This window comes from Canis lupus, chromosome 16, assembly GCF_048164855.1.
Source record: "Canis lupus baileyi chromosome 16, mCanLup2.hap1, whole genome shotgun sequence".
In the NCBI taxonomy this organism is placed as follows: Eukaryota; Metazoa; Chordata; class Mammalia; order Carnivora; family Canidae; genus Canis; species Canis lupus.
The window spans coordinates 20,684,177-20,707,496 of NC_132853.1; the positions used below are offsets into that span (position 1 = coordinate 20,684,177).

Consider the following 23,320-nt stretch of genomic DNA (forward strand, 5'->3'; position numbering starts at 1 on the left):
ACACATGGACTATTTCACTCGCTCTCCCTGCTTCAACTTCCTTTGAGCAGCTGGCTTCCCAGTCTACTTTCCCAGTGCAGAAATTGCACGGATAGTTCCACCTGAACTGACATACAGCCTTTCAAAATGGGTGCGTCCTTAGCTGTCTACATTATCTTCCAAGCTTCTCTTCTCCTTTCTAAGGCCCTGCTTCTGCCAGTCTCTACAGTCTAGACTAGTAGAACCATGATCTACCTAGTTGCTTGGGAGTCACTGGTTACCTTGCTCATCCTTTAGAACCCATCAGCTGCTGCTACTTGGGTCTCTGCTACATATGTCCTTCCCTTTTAGTGTCCACCAGGGATTCTCAACTGAGCCAGGAGTTTTCCCACTCCCTTCACCCCAGCTGAGAATCACAGTGCATGGTAAGAGAGATTATTGATGGGCACAGGCTGTGCAACTGGACCATGTTGGGGCCTGACCATATCCCTCTCGGCCACAATTGCAACAGCTAGTTACTTGGTCTCCCTGATACCCATTCCTTCCCCTCTGAAGCCTCCTTCACCATTCTACAGTTATCTTTTTACCACAGAAGTCTCAGTAAAGATGAGGATTTATTGAAATGGACAACACAAAACCAATACAAAATAAGGAAACATAAGTCAATACTGATCTGGTCTTTGGATGGGTAAGACTTTTTAGAGCATTCTTGTGAAGACTAAGGGAAAAGGCAGGTTTGACTATCCACAAATGCAAAATTTCTCTAGAAAAAATAACGCAATTTAAATAGATGGGCTAGGAAAACATTTGCAACATATATGAGGGATACTGGTTCTAATATCTAAAGAGTGCTTACAAATTAGTAACCAGATGACGAAGGCACCAAAAGATAAAGACACGCAAAGGATATGAATAATTCACAATGCTTGTACAGATGACAAGTTAGACTCATGAGAGAAAGTGTTCAATTTCATTTAAGAAATGTAGATGAGAACAATGGCTATACAAATTTTTTTCTCCACCAAACTGGCAAATTAAGTCCAATGCTGAGTGAGTAATCTGGTATGCAAGGCTCTTGGCTGATGGGACCATAAAATGGTATAAGCTTTAGAAAGCTAATCTTGACATATGCATAAAATGCTTTCAAAATACACATCCTCAGGGCACCTGGATGGCTCAGTTGTCTTGGTATCTGACTCTTGATTTTGGCTCAGGTCATGATCCTCAGGGTCATGGGATGGAGCCCCATCTCGGGCTCCCCGCTTAGCACGGAGTCTGCTCTAGATTCTGGCTGGCCTCCTTCCTCACCCCCCAAAGGCTTGCTTGAGTGGTCTCTCAAATAAAGAAATAAATCTTAAAAATATATATATATACGTCCATGGGGCACCTGGGTGGCTCAGTTGATTAAGTATCTGCCTTTGGCTCAAGTCATGATCCCAGGGTCTTGGGACTGAGCTCTGCATCAGGCACCCTGCTCAGCAGAGAGTCTGCTTCCCCCTCTGCCTGCTGTTCCCTGCTTGTGCTCTGTCAAATAAATAAATAAAATCTTAAGACCCAACAACAACAACAACAACAAAATATATATCTATATATATCTATATCTCCTTTGGGGCACCTGGCTGGCTCAGCTGGCGGAGCATGAGACTCTTAATGTTGGGGCTGTGAGTTCGAGCCCCAAGCAGGGAGTAGAGATAACTTAAAAATAAAATCTCAAGAAAAAAAAATACCTTTTAACCCCACGATTCCATCTGTAGGAATTCCTAAGAAAACAATCATGGATGTGAATAAATATATCCCTCAAAGGACAATAATCACTGCATTGTTTTTAATACTGAAAACTGAAGACATTCTAGATGCTTAACAATAAGGGTTGACAATTAAACAATAAAAAATTCTAGTTGATTTTTAGCATGAAATACCATGACAGGCATAAAAGTTGTGCTGGAAAAGAATACTTAATGACACAGGAAGACATTTCAGAATGTCTGCTCTATACTGTTATGTGAAATCACAATTATAAGATAGAATGTATTTAAAAAAAATCTCATTTCTGGAAAACTATGTGTATGCAAAGAGGATATAAAAATGTTAACAATGGTTTGAATGTATGCTTACAGATTGTTTTTCAAGGTTTTTGCATACATTTTCCAAAATTTCCACATATAAAATTACTTTTGTTATCAGAAAAAAAATGTTTTTAGTTAGAAACACAAAATTTCCCTGTGTTTTGGCTGCCTATTGTCTACTGGACGAAACCCAATCCCTGATACGCAAGGCCTGTCCCAATCTGGCTCCTCTTCGGCTTTCCAGCCTGCTCTTCCTGCCCAGAGCCCCGTATCTGGGGCCTACTGAGTCATGTGTGAGTCCACCAGCAAGCTCTTGCTCCCAACCTCTGCCTGCACAGCTCTGCCCTTCCTTCCTCTCCACCACATGGGCAGGACTGGTGTACTCCTCATGCTTCTAAATGCTCCAGGTGTCCAAGGCCTGCTTGTTCAATTCCTCAAGCACACCAAATTCTTTTCTGCCTCAGGGCCTTTATGTCAGCTATTTTTCTGCCTGTACAGGTCTTCACATGACCACTTCCTTTTCATCTTTCAGACCTTAAATGTCACCTCTTCATCTGGCTTTCTGTGACCACTCTGTCCAAAGTGTCATCTCCTTTTAATTCTCTGTCTCAGGGACACTTGGGTGGTTCAGTGGTTGAGTGTCTGTGGCTCAGGTCATGATCCCGGGGTCCTGGAATCAGGTCCCACATCAGGCTCCCCATAGGGAGCCTGCTTCTCCCTCTGCTTATGTCTCTATCTCTCTCATGAATAAATAAAGATTTTATTTATTTATTCATGAGACACACACACACACACACAGAGGGAGAGAGAGAGAGAGAGAGAGAGAGAGAGAGAGAGAGAGAGGCAGAGGGAGAAGCAGGCTCCGTGCAAGGAGCCTGATGTGGGACTCGATCCCCTGTCTCCAGGATCACACCCTGGGCTGAAGGCGGTGCTAAACCGCTGAGCCACCTGGGCTGCCCTCTCATGAATAAATAAATAAAATCTTAAAAAAAAAATTCTCTGCCTAGAGCCCTGCTTATCCCTCTTTAGCACTTATTTTTTTTTTTAAGATTTTATTTATTTATTCATGAGAGACAGAGAGAGAGAGAGAGGCAGAGACACAGGCAGAGGGAGAAGCAAGCTCCATGCAGGGAGCCTGACATGGGACTCGATCCTGGGTCTCCAGGATCAGGCCCTGGGCTGAAAGCAGCACTAAACCACCGAGCCATCCGGGCTGCCCCCTCTTTAGCACTTATTACAAAGAAAACTATTTTTATTTGTTCACTTGGTCTTTGTGTGTTTGCACCACTGGGTGGAAGCTCTGGGAGGTCAGCGGCTGTGACCCAGGGCCTCTCATGTTCACCACACATAGGTATTTATGGAACAGACAATGGAAAGAGCAACCATTCTGTGAGGACTGCCTTTGTGTTCCCATGGGACCCTGGATGCTCCTTTCTGCCCAGTCCTGTCTTCCTGTATGTTTCTAACAATGGTGCTGTGCTTTCTTTATAGCTGCTCCCTGGAATGGGCTGGAGGTGCTCTGAGAGGGAGACTGGGTATGGTTGGAAGGCCCAGCGCATCACAGGGGCTGCTGCACTGTGTGTTCTGAGTGAAGGCATGAAGGGAGCTCCTGTGGGGTTCTAGGTAGAGGAAACCATCTGGGACTGAGCAATTGCTACAACCCACACAGATGACAAAATGCTGCCTAGAGGTCAACCACAGCTCACAGAAGTCCACTACAAACTCGGCAGACACGGGGTTTGTGTCTATGAAAAGTTTTCACTACATTTTATTTTGTTTGTTTGTTTGTTCGTTCATTCATTCATTCATTCATTCATTCATTCATGATAGACATAGAGAGAGAGAGAGAGGCAGAGACACAGGCAGAGGGAGAAGCAGGCTCCATGCTGGGAGCCCGATGTGGGACTCAATTCCAGGACTCCAGGATCACGCCCTGGGCCAAAGGCAGGCGCCAAACTGCTGAGCCACCGAGGGATCCCCTTCACTACATTTTAAAACAGATTTTTAGCAATTAATTAGCAACTACTTCTTGAGCTTAAAAAAAAAAAAAAAAAAAGAAAAAGCAGGTTGAGGGCACCTGGCTCAGCTAGTTAAGGGCCTGGCTTTTGATTTCGGCTTAGGTCATGATCTCAGGGTGATGAGATGGAGCCCTGCATCAGGCTGTGGGCTCAGCAGGGAGTCTGCTCAAGATCCTCTCTTCCTCTGCCCCTCCCCCTGCTCTCTCTCTAATAAATAATCTTTAAAAAAAAAAGTAGGGAAAATAGGGACACTATAGTGTTTTTGAGTCTGTCAGAAAGTGAATTGTGCTAAATTCCTTTATCTAATGAATTTATAGGTTCCTTGTGGAGCCTATGAATTGATGATTGTTTCTTTCAAAATGTGCTCCCTGAGACCCTAAGTATTTTACAGACAAATAATGCAGGAAATCACCCCAATTAAGGCAGCTAGAGAATAAGTGTCCAATTTCACTATGATAAATGTAGAGATGGTTTGTGACCCACAGGACAAAATGTCAAGTCTGAGGTCTGAGCAGCGCAGGTGTCATTCAGTGAGATCACATGAGTCTGTCCCTTGCTGGCTTTAGCCTATCTTTGTAGAAGTCGGCCAAACTGAGGTACTCTGCTGCAGTAAGTCACAGCTCAGCCAAGCTTTCCCATAAAGGGCCAGACAGGAAATATTTCAGCTTGGCAGACCATATGGCCTGCCACTGCAGTGTGGACGTAATGAATGGGCATGACGGTGTTCCCATAAAATTGTATTTGTGGGCAATGGATCTGAATTATATATAATTTTACCTTTATATAAAGTGTCACAAAATATTTTCCTTGTTTTCATTTCCCACCCTAACCATTTAAAAATGCATAATCATCTTGGTGGTGAGCAGATTTGACCTGTGGGCCACAGCTGGCTGACTTCTGGGTTAATTTTTGACAGCTTATCTGTGTGGGTGATGGCAGGACACTTGAGAGACAGGGCCCTGATCTCAGTAGAGAAAGTTCCAATAGTCGAGTGCCTAGGCCTGGCAGAAACAATTTACCTCTGAGCACAACCAGATTGGAGAATAATGTCAGGCTCTAGACAGTTAACATTTAATTTGATGGAGAAAAAGACTTCACCCTTGGAAGTGAAGAGTGTTCTTTTAAGTTTGATTAAAAGTGACTTATACACCCTTTATGGGGGCATGTTCTAGTGGTACTTTTTCACTGCAGGATAAACAGAACACGAGTAATGTGCTGTGATCCTCATGTACTCGCATCTGTAGTTCCAAACAGCCAACACTATCCATTCAAGGGCTCAGGGTCAGAGAACCACCGCTGATCGTAAGACAGCCCAGAAATGTCTATTCTTTTCCAGAGAAATTGGCTTCCTCCACATTTCTTTTTTTTTTTTTTTTTTTTTTTTTTTTTTTTTTCCTCCACATTTCTTACTGGTTTCTATAGAATGAATTCCCAGGGAGATGAGAAGTCATAGAGGTCATTTACAAGGTCCGTCTCCTCTGCTCCTCTCATTTTCTATTTTATTTTTTTAAAGATTTTATTTATTCATGAGAGACACAGAGAGAGACAGAGACATAGGCAGAGGGAGAAGCAGGATCCCTGCTGGGACCCCGATGCAGGACTTGATCCCAGAACCCTGGGATCACGGCCTGAGCCAAAGGCAGATGCTCAACCACTGAACCACCCAAGCGTACCTTATTTTCTATTTTAAAGTGTGCTTCCATACCAGATAGTTCACCCCTCCTGCGTGGGGCAATGCTGTTCCCTTACATGGTGGAGGAGTAGGGTCTAGAGCCCAGGACGCTGCAGCCGGACCGCCCACCCATGACCAATTAGTTGTGATCTTGAGCAAGCTACTTCACCTCTCTGCGCCTCAGTTTCTTCAGCTATAAAATGGAGGATTGTGACAGCACCCACCTTCAGAGCTGGTGTGGGTTTACATGCGTGAGCATATGCACAGAGCTCCGAATGGAGCCTAGCATGGAATAAGGACCAGGTGAGTGTTAAGTCTTTTTATTACTATCTTCATGTGCTTCAAGTACCTCATGCATGTGTAAGCATGTGTGTGCACGTGCACACATGCATACACACACACTCACAAAATTATCCTCAGCTAGTCAGGTATCCTTCCCCCCCCCCTTTTTTTTTTTTTTAAATCCTTCCCTTTTTATAGAGAATAACAAACAGATTCAGTGGCCCAAAGCCAACCAGCTATGAATCTTCTTTTGACTCTGAATCTAACTGTTCTTCAAGGGCTTCTAAATCACTGAATGGGATCTTGGATTTCCTGTCCTTTATCTGTTGGGGAAGTTCCTTAAAGAAAAGATTGTATTAAAAAAATGTTCTTAAAAAAACTCACATACTTGTAATCCATATGCAGTCGCGATCTCAGTTATTTGAAGTTTGTTTTTCCTGTGTTTTATTACCATTACTTTTTTTATTACACCTCATTATTTCCACCCTTAATACCCTTTCTACTATCTTTTTTTTAAAAAGTATTTTATTTATTTATTCATGAGACACACATAGAGAGAGGCAGAGACACAGGCACAGGGAGAAGCAGGCTCCCTGCGGGGAGCCCAATGTGGAACTCAATCCCAGGACCCCGGGATCACATCTTGAGCCAAAGGAAGATGCTCAACTGCTGAGCCACCCAGGTGTCCCCTCTTTCAACTATCTTAAACTTCCTTCTCTTTTTTACTGATTACCTGTCATCAATTTCTGGGAACGTAAACAAATTATGTCCATTGCTAGCTGCAGAACTTTAAATGAAGTATTTCTTTTGTCACCTCTTGTATTTATCACTGTTGTGCCATTGCAATGCAGTGACAGAGCAGTTACCCTGTAGTGACCCTCAGTCGGCTGCAAGAGTGTCTGCAACAAACTGAATGTGCCCATTGTTACTACGCTAAGCTATTTTGGGAAAAACCTCATCCCTTCTTTATGCATAAGTATGGTGATTGATTCCTATGGCAGGTCACCAGAAATAACATTTTCTAGTTTGTAAGCACTACTGAGATAAAGCTGAAGAGTAGTTTGAATGAGCTGGTAGCTCATTCAAGGAAAAAACTACATTTTTAAAGATACAGACAAACTAGCAACATTTAGAACTACTGTTGCTAACTCAGTCCTAGTACAAGTTCTGTACCTTTCATTTTGCCAATGTTTTTCTTTCTTTCTCAAATTCATGTTCATTGTAAAATTTTTGGAGAATGGGAGAAGGCATGCCAAAGTAGAAATAAAATTTACTCATAAGACTATCTCACCATCTAGAGAGAGAACCACGGTTCATATTTTGACAGAGTAACATAGCAATATTCATATCTCACATATCCTTCTAAAATTAACTTTTGGCATAAAAGGTTAAAATTATTTTTTCTTTCGATTTCCCCTTGATTATCAAGCAATATATGCTCATTGAAATAAAGCCAGAAAGTTGACAGAAGTACAAACTAAAGCGCCTAGCATTAGCCACTTTGGTATATTTTCTTCTACCCCTTCTTTGTATGCCTGTTTTCTTTTCTGAAGTTTTGATCACAAGTTGGATGTAAAATTTCAGACTAAAGAAAGCGTGTATCATAAGCACTTTCTTTTTACACCAAGAAGTTTGTAAAGATAAGTTTTGGGTTTTTTCTTTTTTTTTTAAAGATTTCATTTTTTTTTTTAATTTGAGAGAGAAAGAGTGCACAAGCATGAGCAGTGGGGAGGGGCAGAGGGAGACACAGATTCCCCGCTGAACAGGGAGCCTACCTCTGGGCTCAATTCCAGGACCCTGAGATCATGACCTGAGATCAAGTCAGATGCTTAACCAACTGAACTACTCAGGTACTACTGTAAACATAAGTTTTAATGGCTGTAAAAAATTTCATCATATGGCTATAGCAGTATTTGTTTACATGTTCTTCTAACATTTATATTCTAATTTTTCATGATTTATAATAAATAACTGCTATACGCAACTTTACATACAGCTTTTTGTTCACATTTCTGATCATTTTCTTAGGACATATTTCTTGAGGGGAGATTGTTAGGGCAAAGGATATATGCATTAAAAAATTAGTAATGTTGAGGTGCCTGGCTGACTTACTCGGTAGAGTGTGCAACTCTTGATCTTGAGGTTGTGAGTTCGACCCACATGCTGGGTGTAGAGATTACTCAAAAAGTAAAAGAAAAAAAAAAAAAAAGTAAAGGAAATCTTGGGGCACCTACGTGGTGACATTGGTTAAGCATCTGACTCTTGGTTTTGGCTCAGGTCATGATCTCAGGGTCATGATATTGAGCTCCATGTTGGGCTTTAGGCTCAGCAGGGAGTCTGCTTGAGATTCTCTCTCTCCCTCTGCCCCTCCTCTGCTCACTCTCACTCTGTAAAATAAATAAATCTAAAAAAATCTTTAAAAATTAGTAATTTTTTCCCTCTAACTCTAAGTGTATAACATATTCTTTGAAATAAACACTATTAACATTTTATTATATTTTCTTTCCATCCTTCTAAAGACAGGAAGACTTTAAATTCATGCTTTCAAATGGTTTTCCACATTTGTATCAATTATTTCTCTTAGCATCAATTTATCAATGAAGAATCTTATTGCATTCTCACTAATGTAGAATATTACCATAAAATAAACTACACTGGGGTACCTGGGTGGTTCAGTCAGTTGGGTGGCCAACTCTTGGTTTTGGTTCTGGTCATGATGGTCTCAGGGTCCTGGGATCCAGCCCTGAGTTGGGCTCTGCACTCCTCAGGGAGTCTGCTTCAGGATTCTCTTTCTTTCTGCCCCTCCTCACTTGCTCTCTCTCTCTCAAAAATAAATAAATAACTCTTAAAAAACAACTACACTGACTTAAAGGGAAAAACAGTGTGTTACTGTTTTGTTAACATGCCTTTGATCATTAACAAAGTTGAAATGTCTTCAAAAGTTTATGATCCATTTCTTTCTTTCTTTCTTTCTTTCTTTCTTTCTTTCTTTCTTTCTTTCTTTCTTTCTTTGCTGAACTGTCCATTTTCTTTGCTATAATAGCTGTTTCTAAATACATAAATAATGAAATGGTAAAGGATGAAGTTAATCTAAAGCCCGTAAGTGTGTGCCCCAGTCTGTGCATTTGAGAACCAGTGGGAACTACTTCAAACTGAGTAATAAGCAGTACAGTGAAGGTCTGCTTTACAGAGGAGAAGCCAAAAAGCCACTCAGGTCTTTCTCTTGCCTGCCCCTCCATGGCATGCATTCAATCTCATCTTACACTGCTATGCATCAATTTAAGGTGAGCTACTTAATATTTGACTTAATGCATTTAGTTTTATAAATGTTTTCCTGATTAAGTATGGTACTTATTTTGGTTTACTATGATTTTTGCTGGGCTACCACGTGCTCAAAAAATACATTTTGAATGAATGACCATACTGGGACAGAAAGGATTCTGCAATAATCACAATGACAACAGTAAGGAGTCAGGCACCATCAACCGAGCACCTACTATTCTGTGCCACACCTGTGCAAGGTGCTTGGCCGGACTAGCCTGGATCCGACAACACGTGAAGCAGGCATTATTATCTTCACTTCACTGATGGGGAATTGAGGAATTATGAAGTATACTGAGGTTCAGGAAAACACAAAAGGTCTCGGTCTGAAGCCTGTGCTCTGCCTGCTGTGTTCTGCTGCTTCTCAGGCATGAACATGTTAGTAACTCAGGCTCCAGGCTCTTCCAGATGCTTTGGCAACTGCAGGGTCGCATGCTGTCACTCTGCTTAGTCATTGAGCCCAGGCAGGTCCTGGGAAGGAAACGCAGGTGCGCCACAAGCGGGCGAGCACAGAAGCACAACTGAGGTGCGCTGACTCAGAGCGTCTTGTGTAAGGGGCTGTGCCTGGTTGGTTCAGGGATGGGAATGGGGCCACTGTTCCAGGTTCTGTCTCCATGTCCAATTAACTCAGCTTCCTGGCTTAGAGACACACCCCGGCAAGTCAGCCATCTCAGAGATGCATTTACTAGTTTCAGAAAAGATGCCTGTGGACTGTGGGTGGCTCGGTAAAACCTGTTTGTAAGACTAGGAAAGCAATTCAAAAGGCATGTCACAATAATGGCCAGTCACAGCTTTGTGTGACAAGATCGTGCCACCTTCTCACCCAAACTTGGGTGATCAGCGCTCCTCTCTCTCAGTAAGACCTTTTCTCTAAACAAAACAAAACAAAACAAAACAAAAAACTATTAAAAATTTCCCCTCAAGTATTTCTCAGAATCTTCTTTCTACCTCTGTGATTTTTTTTTAAGACAGGTTGGTAGATACATAGCTAGTATTATTTCTGAAAATTACTAAGACTTTAAAAGACTAGGACCAGATTCAGAACATCTGTGCAACTTTGATGCTGTTCAGAAAATTATAATTGGAGACGGAGATATTCCTATAACCTGCACTTAGGCAAGTTTGTGTTTAGAATATGGTTAGAATTATAGGTGGCTTTCAAGGCAAGTGGTTGCTAAATCTACTACTACTCACTCTGTGGAGAGATTCTGTCCGCCTCTAGTCCCTTCCCTCTACTAACTGTCCTCATGGCTGCCAGAGTTCTTGTTTCAGAACAAAAATCTCATTAGTTCATGTGACCTACCAACGTCCTCTGCATAGTGTGGAAGTCAGGTGGCCATAGGATTTGTCACCTGTCTGAGGCACTCCTGAGAGTTAAAGGACACAGCTCCATAGTTATTATGTTGGGGCAACAGGCCTATCCAGGATGGTCCCTGGCAAGCTAGGGCTTATGGTCATGCCACAGAGAAGCTGCCTGTCGGCCTTCCCTGACCCTTCCCCACCCTGACCAGCTTCTGAGAGGTAACTGCCCTTCCTGCACTTTCCAGCTACATACCTTGGCCTGGTTCACCTTCTCTGCTGGATGAGAAGAGACTCATCCACACACTCTTCAAGGCAGAAGAGGGGGGTCCGGCTTCTAGGCTCCTATGCAGCTTTCATACAAGCCTTTCCTGGATTATCAGCATTTGTGTTTATGTATATTGCCCTCTCTAGATTGTGAACACCTCAAGGCCAGGGAACTGAAATCACCCTTGTGGCTACCTTCAACATATAGAAAAGGGTATTTCATCTGTCTTAGATGCCCAGCAAATGTTTGTTGATAATGGATAAATTCCGTGAGTAGAGAATGCTACCATTTCAATAAATACACTGAATTCTGTGTCATAAATAAATGTTTATGACTATCATGTTTTATTAAGAACCACTGACTGTGTTGGTATCATAGAAACTTTAGACAATTTCCATGTAAGTGAATGTACGGAAAAATAATATTATATGAGTAATTTGTTTTCTCAGCGGTGAAGATGGTAACAGGCATATTTCATTTCCATTGTTCATGGAGATCGTATTGCTCTAGGCCAAAATGCTGAGCCTGCTAAGTGGTGACTAATATCTGAAACGTTCTAAGTTGTGTTGGGCCCAAGGGCACACAGGCCTCCTAGTCTTTAACTCACGTGTGGTGCTCTCAGACTCTCGATAAATTGTGTATCAGAGTTTGCTACAGAGAAGACACTATGTGAAATTCTTGTGGGGCCCTTCTCCATCTAACCTGTTTCTTACAATGGTGAACACCCGAGATAAGTGAAAGGAAGTTCTCCAGACCAAGGCTGAAACATGTCACCTCCCACTGGGTGAGCAATGGAGTGAGTACACACCCAGCAGCGTGAATTCCCTGCCTCGGTAATGTTTTCCCTCTCCCAGAGCCTTCATTTTGAAGGGATGAGTAATGATTGGTAAATATTTATAGCTAGAAAAATCTGTATTTCCGGTTACTTTATAGAGTGAGGAAGTGAATGCAACTCAGTGGTCTTCCCACCATGAGAGCTTTTTGACGAGTATTGATCTTCACACATAACTGAATATATTAGAGAGACAGAGAGTAAGATCCATGAATAAAGGTGAGTTGGAAGGTGAGAGGTGAGTCTATGGAGGTGTCATAGGTGAGTCACTAGGTGGTGACAGCTCTTCCCACAGCCCCTAAGAACCAGAAGAAACCACAGCACAGGGAAATTTGGAATAGGATCAAATTTCCTGAGCGGGATGTTTAAGATCATTAAATAAATCATGAAGGGAGCTGGAGGACCTTAAAAACAGAGCAGTTATTAAGCAGCCAGGGATGAGTTCGGTTTAAACCTGACCAAGCCTTGAACTTGCTGGAATTTTTACGTTCTTCCCAACCCCATTGTCACATGATACTCCATCAACTGCCAGCGAAAGATGAGTAGAACACAGAACCAGAGGGGCCCTACCAACCACATGGCTTCTATTTTCAGGTATCATTAAAGATGAAAAGCAGTAGTGCTTGGCATAGTCCCATCACTTCACCGTCTCTGATAGTCAAAAACTTGTCCTACTGTGAAGTCCAATTTTCTTGGTTGCGTGATGGGGACAGGGATGGTGTGCTCATGTCACCATTCATCGTCCACAGTAAGCTAAAGTCATCACACTTTCCAAGGCTCCCTGATGTTCTTCACACTTCCAAAGCCATTGTTCTAAAGCTCAAGAAAATCTAAGACTGGGTGAAATCCTGCTTTGATATGATTGCTCTGTGCCCAGGTGGATTCTATAATGCCAAGAGAGGTCTTAAATTGAATAATGAGGAGTTAGGGATGGAACTTGGATGGAATTTTAACACGTTCCTGCTCCCAACACATACATACCCTTAAAGTGTCTACAATGCCCTAAGTAAGCTTCCAGGAACAAAAGCCACCCTGGGCACAGGGTTGCTGCTGGGGAGGAGGAGGTAAGGGAAAGAACAGACTAATTTTTACCCCAGGCTATAGAAAGGGGCTGGGTCCAGGGACATAGAGTCTGGGAGGGGGAATGTGGGGCAGAAGGAGAATCAGAAGTCATAGGAACAAATAGGCTTAAGAGCATGGAGGGGAAAGGAAAAAAAACACACAGAAGAGAATTTCTCCTGAAAGTAACTCAAAACATCACTCAGAGGAGGCCCTGGAAGGGTCTTTCTCCCATTTCTGCTTGAGTAGGTATGTCAAGGGGATGTGTACTGGCTGAGCTGGAGAATGAATGCAAGGGCAGCTAGCAAGAGGGGTGGGTGGGGGTAGGGTACCTGCTGTGAAGGCAGGTCGCTCTCAGTGAATTGGCCAAGTTTCTAGCTAAAATATATACTTGCAGCCCTCCACCTGGCCCTCCCTCAGCTGTCACTTTTTCACCCTCTATTCATGTGGCTGCCATCCTTCTGCTCCTTCAGACTGGTTCCTATATCAGGCCCTTTCTTCTCTTCCTGGCGCTCTCAATTTTATCAAGGTTGCCAAATGACCCAGAAACTGCAAATGCTGGTAGGGGTTAAGGGTAGTTCTCTAGAAGGTGACAGAGGACACAGAATGGGGCTTAAATTAGAATTAAATTATGTTAGAAATGTTCAAACTTCTACAGGTCAGGAAGGGAACTGACAACTAACCTTTCTTTTTTGACACTTGGTAGCATCCCCACCACCACCTTCTAGCATATTTTAACATGGAAAATTCTTGGTATTATTTTGACAAATTAAGACTTTTAACACCCCCCTACCCTGCCCACCTATGACTGTTCAATTAATTTGGGGAAATCAAAAAGCGCTTCCGTTTCACATGCAGAAAATCTGATTTTGTTGAGGCGATTAAAAACATTACCCTTTTATTCTTTAACAAAGTAACCCACACAGAGGACTGGGGGAAAAAAAACCCCACAAAACTAAAAGCAATAGTTCCTTGACCCACTGCTCCTTTCTTTCATGCTTGTTTCAAATTGCTTCTATTTCTAGATCTTTTGATGGCTAACTACAATCACTGAATAATATGCTTATGCTGTTCTTACTTTATCAAGTTTAGATATTGTCCACTGTCTTCCTTTTGTGACAGATCTGCATTTGTATCACTAATACCTAGTGCCTCCTCATCTATACCTTAATCAACATAGCTATATCACTTTTTATTATCTTTATTACTTTAAATGACAGATACATACTTTGCTTTGTTTCATTGAGAACACATTATCTTTCTTGCTCACCATATGAAGTGAGAATACCAGCATCTCACTCTTCCTTTTAGCACTTCTGGCTTTCCTCTAGCCCCTGCCTCCTGTCAGCCATACTTCTATATCTTTGGGGGTTGAGAATGCTTCTTTTGTAACATCTCTGATGATGAGCTGTTGATTTTACCTCCAAAAGGTGCTTCTCTCCCAAATATCCTTTTCTCAGGCAGTGCCACCCCGGCAACCAGGTGCTCCGATCAGATACCAATCCTCTTTTTCCCTTCCACTCTGTGTGAGCCCTGTCATCGTGACTCCCCCAAATGTATTCTTACCATCTCCACTGCTAAAGTGCCAGCCCAGGTGACCATCTTCTCTTTCCTGGACCGGCCACACCATGCCCTTGTCCCACTACAATCCATCCTCTGCAAAATGGCCAAAGTGACTTTTTTCTGGAACATTACATCAGCTCATATCACCCCCCTTGCAAAGAAATAGTCTCTCACTACAACCCCCTTACGGTTGCCCATAAGGCCTTAAATGACCTGCCCTGAGCTCTAACTCTCATTCCCTGCTTTCCCCTCCCCATCATTCACACTGCTCCAATAGGACTGACCCTTATCTTTTGACCATCACAGAGAATTACTGTTTTAGGGCTTTGCTCTTCTGCTTGGTAACATCCTGGATCTTTTCCTTCTCATCGTTCAAATCCTAATGGAAGTGCCACTCTCTCTGAGAGGTCTTCCATGTGAGCAAAGTGATCTCCTATGCCCAGTTATGCTGTATCATCATGTTATCCTATTTTATCTTCTTCATAGACTCTAGACACTATCTTACTTATTTACATGTGTTCATTGTTTACCCCCCTTTCTAGAATGTGAGTGCTGAGGGCTCTTTTGCTTACTGCCTCTATCCCCATCACCTAGAATGGTGTCTGTAACACAGAAGGCATTAAAAAAATATTAACCACTACCAACTCATGTTCTGTAACATAATTAAGGCTTCTATACTTTGTCCAAGTCCAAGTCCAAAGGCTGGAAATTAAGCAGTACTTTATTATTAAGCAGTACCATGTAATTATTATTCACTACTTAATGAAATACTGAAGTATATGTCCCTAAATATGTTCTCTCTTGAGTGTTTTCTCCCCCTTGGAATTTACAATTGCTTTTTCTCTTTTATGGTCTTGTTTTTTAAGGATAGAACAAAGTCCTCTGAATCCCCCTTCCCTAGGTACCAGTTGCTGAATCCCCTGCTCTGAGCTAAACTGATGGCTGGAAAAGTCTACACATCACAGTTGGCCCTTAGGCTTTGTCTCTCTCCTGATGTGGATCTACTGTCTCTTGGCTTTCACATCTTCCTTTCTTCTTTTATTACTGTAGTTTGTTGGAATATATCCTCAGAACATTTCCTAAGAAATGATGTATGCCACCACTCCTCTGATCATGTTTTTTTCCCTTGTTCATTTTGGCTTTTTGCTTTATTTTCTCTTTTTAATTTCACACTGAACTGAAACTTTGGCTGGGTAAAGAATTAGATAGGTTGACAAGACTTTCTCCTCAGGGCTTTAAAGACAATATTCCATTGTCTTTTAGCACCCAGTATAAGTGATGAGATTTCACACTTATACAGTGCCAGGTATAATCTCGGTCCCAAGAAGTTTTACTGTCTTCTGTCTCCCTCTGTCTACTATAAACAGTAGGACTGTTTATCAGTACTGGCAAGGAATGATCACTCAGACTACCGTGTACAATATGAAATTGGGTAAGGCTAGCAAATTTAACTGAATTAGTTTAAATTATAGTATGTTAAGCAAATAAATTCAATTTTACTTCTTCCAAATATAGGCAGTGCCTCTACAGAACGTTCTCTTGACCAGGCTACATACATGCCTCCTGTATGCCTTTCATAATACTTTTCTTAGCAAACCTCCTATTTCCAGCACTCCCACGTCACCTTCATTACCCTTGGCACAACTATGACTGGTTTCCATTATCCGAGTGCCAACTTGGTATGGTGAGGAACAGGGTCTTGCTTACTGCTGTATCTCTGGCATCTAACTTACCCTTGAAGGCCTGGCACTTTTGAACTGGGGCTCATTATCATTGGTTGAGGAAATGAAAGCAAAGGCATACAGTGTGAGCTATGGCTGAGGCCCTTAGAAAGTCAAGAAGCTTATCCCCATGGAGCTTTTTAGGAGGGTCCTGGTCCTAACATAAAGATAGTAGCTCTCAGAAATCACGAGCTTTGGAGTCAGAGAACTGGAATCTGACTCTATTTTGCTACTTACTAGCTGTGTCATCTTGGATAAATCATTTATATGCTGTTTTTATTTATATTTTTTTAAATTTCAATTCATTTACATGTTCTGCACTCTACTTTCTTCCTGTAAAGTGGATAAGTATGTCAACTTTGTCGTAGAGTGATTTTGAAGATTAAATCAGATAATTTATGTAAATAAACTGGCACAGTAGTAAAATCTTAAGAAATAGTTGTTAATCCAGTTTATATTGTCACATAAGACTAAGTATGATGAAAATATTCTAGAGTAAAGCTGAAATAATTAACAAGTGTCTAAATGATCTGAGGTTTCTTTTGGGTCAGCCCAAATGTCCTCCCCACATCCTGCAGTTCCACCCCCTACCATCGATTGATCTGGTCTATATAGCTTAATCCATTAAAAAATCGTTAAGCAGGAGCCTCAAGCTACAAAGTCTTACATTTTATTTCTTTTGCATCTTCTTACTTGCTGATGAAAATTCTGAATGTGTGAAGTAGAAATTAATAAGGTTTTAAGTTTTACACTTAGATATATGAAATATATATGTGGTGTGATTGTGCACAATGTGGAAAGTGATTTTTACGGTGATTTATGGATACTGATCTTATCGTATTAGCCTTATTAGATGTGATGCGCGCTCAGTCTGCTCAGGAGGGCTTCCTCTTTCCATCTCCTATCATGGCTTTTACTCACCATTCCCTCTGGAGTGGTTTTTTTCCCAACTTTATTTTCCCTCTGTTACCTTTTAAGGGTTCCTGTTCCTTTTCTTTGCAGTTTGCCCAGATTGCTGGCCCTCAGAGAAATGACAGCTGGACCAAAGGGTCAGGAAGGATTCATCACATAGACTGGAGAATTCCCAGGATGACTCTGGCCAACTACCCCTAGTGGCAATCAGCCCAGAGTGTTCACAAACACATAGCAATGAAAAAGAAAATGGGACTTTTAAAAAGGTAGGTTCCTATTATGCTTCACATCGAGGAAGCATCTTTTTATTTGGGTTTGTGGTCAATCAATACCCTCATCTGAGAGATGTGGCAACAGTGGAAGTACAGAAACAAGGCAGACAGGAACCTCAAAGCCACAAAAAGCCTTATATTTGATGCCTTTTTACCTACTAAAGGGAATATGTTAATAGAATCTGAGGACTAAATTGCAATAAATTTAGCTCACTGCTAGGTAGATCAGGGGTGAGTCAGGGAGAATGAAGTGGAAGCATGTCAAAATGTCTATTTTCTCAAGTGTGTAGGACAAAGAACACTGCAGAACCAGCAAGCTTGCTCCTCTGCCCTATTTGCTATTTAGGTTCCAAGTACTGGGACTGATGGCAAGTTAAAAACTTTAAAAAAGCTTTGCATTTAAAGGAACCTAGGTATCCTGACCCTCTCACTCTTCTGTCCAGGAAGGACACAACAAGGGCAGCCCATTTAGGAGCCCGCATGAGTCACCTGCCAAGGTTTTCTTAGGACAAGGTGAGGTTTTAACCCTTATCTTTTATAAAATGAAGGTGAAAAAGTTTTCTAAACAGTACAAAACTCTAAAGAAAATTCTGTAATACATATCAAAAACACCTCACACACTGTTCAGGATATCAAAACCACTTAAACTGGACTAAATAAATATGATGGTAGTCCATGTGCCTAAGAAACCTGCTTCTGTGAGTTAATATCTATATTTTCTCAATCCGATAAACATCAGCTTTGGTTTATTACTGCCACTCTTTAAAAAAAAGAGTAAGTAAGGTGTTGCCTGGCTTGCTCAGTTGGAAAAACATGCAACTCTTGATCTTGGGGTCATGAATTTGAGCCCTATGTTTAGTATAGAGACTACTTAAATAAATAAATATTTGGAAAAAATTCATTAAAAAGAGTAAGTGATACAGAGCAGAGATAATATGTAATATCTAACAATTAAGCCTTGTCAGGTGCTCAGATGCTTATTTTATATCTTTCATTTTGCCAAAGGTATACTTTCAGGTTTGAATTCTGCTCTTCTGAACAGATGGTTATCATTTAACTAACAACAATGGTAAGTTTATTTACCAAGGACTTAGTTTAGTCACAAAATAGTGAATATGATCTAGCTTTCACTTATGACAGTTGAAAACAGCCTAAATGAGAATCCAACAGATGGAACTTTTAACATTCAGAAACAAGTTTCAAAGAGACCTCAGAGTTAGCTGTTAGAATGCTCAGGTTTATAAAACAGATGAAATGGTTGGCAGAAACTGTACATAAGAAGGTAACAATATGGCTTTGAAATCTCATATACATAAAATAAGTTACTTGGTAAAAATATTTCCCTTTGTGAGTGGTCCTAAGTTCTTTTTTTTTTTTTTTTTAAGTCCTTTTTTTCAACCATATGAGATGTCTAATAAACTGCCATCAAATGACAGGAGTCTCCTAGGGGCAGTGAGTCTCAAGGGCATCGGAATCCCTATGTATATGAAACTTAGCTATATCCCCTTCTTCTTAGGACCCCCAGCTACTTCCCAATTGCAAAATTACTGCTTTGACAGCTGGTAGAATAACAACCACAGGACCCTGCTCACCTGGGAATCATGATGAGCTGGTTGAGTTTGGGACAAATCTACAACTGGCTTTAACAGGTTCTCACCTACACAACTGGTGTCCAGAATTGGTCTTAAAATTGTAGAGTAAAAAAAAAAAAAATAAACTTTTGGGTTTAAAATAATAGAATTTGGGGGTCCGGGTGGCTCAGCAGTTTGGCGCTTGCCTTCAGCCCAGGGTGTGATCCTGGAGTCCCGGGATCGAGTCCCACATCGGGCTCCCTGCATGGATCCTGCTTCTCCCTCTCCTTCTGCCTGTGTCTCTGTCTCTCTGTGTCTCTCATGAGTAAATAAATAAAATCTTAAAAAAAATCATAGAATTTAGAATAGAAAGAGAAGCTAATATTTTAAAGATCAAACTATACTTTCATTTACTCTTTCATATATATATGTGTGTGTGTATATATATATATATATATTTTTTTTTTTTAAACAATTTGGCTTTTGCCACCAACACTTTATTAAAAGTACTTCCAAAGGCCACCAGGTCAAATGGACTTCTCTGGGGCTGAATCCCCTTTCCCTCTGTGGCATTTGACCACAGTGCCCTCTTCTTTGCTTTTTAAAAAAATTAAAAATTAATTATTTTTTGAGAGATACACACATACACACAGAGGCAGAGACACAGGCAGAGGGAGAAGTAGGCTTATTGTGGGGAGCCCAATGCGGGACTTGATCCCAAGACCCCAGGACCATGACTGGAGCTGAAGGCAGATGCTCAACCACTGAGCCACCCAGATGTCCTACCCTCTTTTCAAGAGAGGACTTTGCCCAGGCGTGCTTCTATCTTTTTGGCCTCCTGTCCATGAAATCCAGCAACTGCCTAAGTTTCCAGCCTGACCTCTCTTTTCACTCTGTAAGTTCTCCTTGGTGACTTCCTCCTGCTTTGGCATCAATTCAAACTCATTCAACTGCCTTTAAGTCCTTGGCAGTCTGGTCACTCCTACTTACCTTTCTGGTCACTTTTCTTGCCACTTCCTTCCATGTAGCCTCTCCTGCACTGGACTACTTCTCACTGTTCTCAGACAGGGCCTGTGCATTTTCAAGTATTTCTTTTATGACCTTGTTCATGCTTTCTTTCACCCCAAATAATACTGCCCCATCATCTCACCTGCACATCCCTCGTGAGACCCCAGATCCCAGTCCCATGCTTATTAACAACGGTACTGAGGTATCCACTGACATATGATAAACTTCACATATTCAAAGTATGTAACCCGACAAGTTTTGAGGCGTGGAAGTACCTGTGAAAGCATCACCACACTCAAAACACCCATCACCTCCCAAAATTTCCTGGTACTTGTTTGCAATCCTGTCTTCCTGCCCCTCCCCACTCATTCTTCTTTCTCAGACAACCACTAATCTGCTTCCTATTACTACAGATTAATTTGTATTTCCTGGAATTTTATATAAATGAAATCATATGGCATGTACACTTTTCAGGTGGGCTTCTTTCCCCAAGCATTCATTTTGCAATGAATTTTGAAGTTCATCGATGCAGTGGTTGTATATACACAGTTCATTCTTACTGCTAAGTAGAGTCCATGGTCTGGGCAGAGCACAGTTTGCTTATCCGTTCACTTGTTGATGGACCTTTGGATTGTTCCTGGTATTTGGCTGTTACAAATAAGGCTGCTCTGAATATCTGTGTGTAAGTCTGTCTGTGGCTGGTTGCTTTCATTTCCCTTGGTTAAATACTGAGCCGTGGCAGGACTGAAATATATGACAAGCATGTGTTTAACTTTAAAAAAACCTGCCAAACTGTTTTCCAAAATGATACCATAAAAGTAATGATACAAATTATTCAATTAATACAATCACCCCAAATGGACAATACAGTTACCCAAAAATTATCCAATCGTGCTGAATCCTATCTTAGGGAGAAAGCACTCAGTCTTTCATTATTAAACATGATATTAGCTTTAGATTTTTCATAAATGCCCTTTGTCAAATTAAGTAAGTTTCTTCTATTGTTAGTCTGCTGGGAGTTTTATCAGAAATGGACATTCAATTTTGTCAAATGTTTTTTCTGCATCCATCGAAATGTCATATAGTTTTTCCTTTTAGTTTATGTATATGGTGAATTACATCTATTGATTTTTGAATGTTAAATCATCCTTGGATGCCTAAGATGAATCTCACTTGGTCATAATGTATTACTCAGTTTTTATATTGTTGAATTTGATTTTTCCTTTTATACATTGTGAGAGTGGAGACACTAAGTTTCACTTAGATTTTTCTTCTTTACATCTCTGTTCCCAGTGAGTATTGTAGTTGTCTTTTCTTGTGATATTTTTGTCTGGTTTTGGTATCAGGGTAAGGCTGGCCTCATGGGATGAGCTGAGAAGTATCTCCTCATTTTTCTGGAAAAGTTTGTACAGAACTCATATTACTTCTGCCTTAAGAGTATAGAATTCACCAGTGAAGCCAGCTGGAGTCAGGAGTTTTCTTTGTGGGAAAGTTTTAACTGCTAATTCAATTTCCTTAATAGACACAGAACTATTCTGGTTATTTATTTCTTCTTTGTGATCTTTAGTAGTCTGTGCCTTTTAAGGAATTTGTCTATTTCATCTAAGCTCTCAGATTTATGGGCATAAAATATTAATAAAGATATTTCCTGGTTATCTAATAGCCACAGAATCTGCATGCATGTTTCATCTTGACACTGGTGATTTGTGTCTTTTGTTTTTCCCCATCATCTGACTAGATGCTTATTAATTTCGCTTTGGTCTCATTGATACTTCCTTTCATTTTTCTATTTCATTGATTTCAGCTCAGATCTTTACTATTTTCTTCCATTTTCTTTAGTCTAATTTGCTTTTATTTTTCCAGTTACAAGCGATTTGTGTCGATTAAATCGACAATTTAGTCTAATTTGCTTTTATTTTTCCAGTTACTTGAAACGGAAGCTGAGGTTACTAATTTGAGACCTTTCTTCTTTTCTATTCTCAGCATTTAGTGCTATAAATTTCCACCTAAGTATGCTTTTAGCAGCATGACAAATTTTGATATGTTGTGTTTTCATCTTAATGCAGTTCAAAATACTTTCTATCCTTCCTTTTATTACCTCTTTGACACATGGGTTACTTTGAAGTGTGTCACTTAGATTCCAGTTATTTTTAGGCATTTATCAGAGATCTTTTTGTTATTATTTCATTATGGCAGGGATCTATGAATCTGTTATATTAATTGTGACTTGTGTCATGGCCCAGACAGAACATAGTCTATCTTGGCAAATGTGTACTTGAAAAGAATATGAGTTCTGATGCTATTAGGTTTTTATAGATGTTTAATTAAGTCAATTTGGTTGATAGTGGTGTTCAGGTTTTCTAAATGCTTACTTATTTTCTGTTAATTGGTTCTATCAGTTGTTGAGAGAGGGGTATTGAACTGGCCAACAAGAATTGTGGATTTGTCCATTTTCCCTTGCAGTTCTATCAGTTTTGCAACTCTTTTATTAGTAGCATAAACACTTAAGTTTGTTTTTTTTTTAATTAATTAATTTTATTTTATTTTATTTTTTTTATTTATTTATGATAGTCACAGAGAGAGAGAGAGAGGCAGAGACACAGGCAGAGGGAGAAGCAGGCTCCATGCACCGGGAGCCCGATGTGGGATTCGATCCCGGGTCTCCAGGATCGTGCCCTGGGCCAAAGGCAGGTGCTAAACCGCTGTGCCACCCAGGGGTCCCTTAAGTTTGTTATATTCTCTTAATGAACTATGTTTTGCAACTCTTTTATTAGTAGCATAAACACTTAAGTTTGTTATATTCTCTTAATGAACTGACCCATATTACTTTGTTACTGCTATTTTCAAACAGATAATTATCTTTTAAAAAGAATGAAATAACAAGGAGAGAATCTTATATATTTACTCATGTAGCTTTTATTTCTAATGTTCTTTATTCATTTGTGGAGATCTATATTTTCATGAGGTATATTTTTATTCTGTCTAAAGGATTTCCTTTAACATTTCTCATATTGTGACTACTGGTAAAGAACTGATTCCGCTTTTGTGTCTCTGAAAAGTCCTGAATTCATCTTCATTTTATTTTTTTAAGAAAGAGTGTATAAGTTGGGGGGGCTGAGGGGAAGGGGCAGAGAGAAAGGGAGAGAGAATCTTAAGCAGTTTCCATCCTCAGTGTGGAGCTGAAACCAAGAGTTGGACACTTAACTGACTGAGCCACCCAGGTGCCCCTCATCATTTTTGAAAGCTATTACTGCTTGGTATAGAATTATAGGTTGGCAGATTTTTCCTTAAGTACTTCAGGGATGTTGTTCCAGGGTGTCTGGCTGGCTCAGTTGGAGGAACATGAGACTCTTGATCTCAGGGTCATGGGTTCAAGCCCTATGTTGAGTGTAGAGATTACTAAAAAAATAAACAAAAATATTGTTTCACTGTTTTCTTGCTTTCATTGTTACTGATGAGAAATCTATGCCACCTTTA

The 23,320-nt window shown here is 40.6% G+C and overlaps 2 protein-coding genes across 4 annotated transcripts in view; one reads left to right on the forward strand and one right to left on the reverse strand.

Moving 5' to 3' along the window:
- Positions 1 to 23,320, forward strand: part of CDK5R1 (cyclin dependent kinase 5 regulatory subunit 1) — a 92,832-nt gene that overhangs the window by 55,270 nt on the left and 14,242 nt on the right. Inside the window, exons 7-9 of one of the 2 annotated variants that reach the window (XM_072779469.1) lie at positions 17,083 to 17,258; positions 17,708 to 17,777; positions 18,270 to 18,333. The gene's annotated coding sequence lies outside the window, so the exon portion shown is untranslated. The remainder of the gene's footprint in view (positions 1 to 17,082; positions 17,259 to 17,707; positions 17,778 to 18,269; positions 18,334 to 23,320) is intronic. The other variant, XM_072779468.1, reaches the window with a different exon arrangement.
- The window catches only part of MYO1D (myosin ID), a 326,596-nt gene that overhangs the window by 50,160 nt on the left and 253,116 nt on the right, over positions 1 to 23,320 (reverse strand). The gene's annotated exons all lie outside the window — the stretch shown is intronic.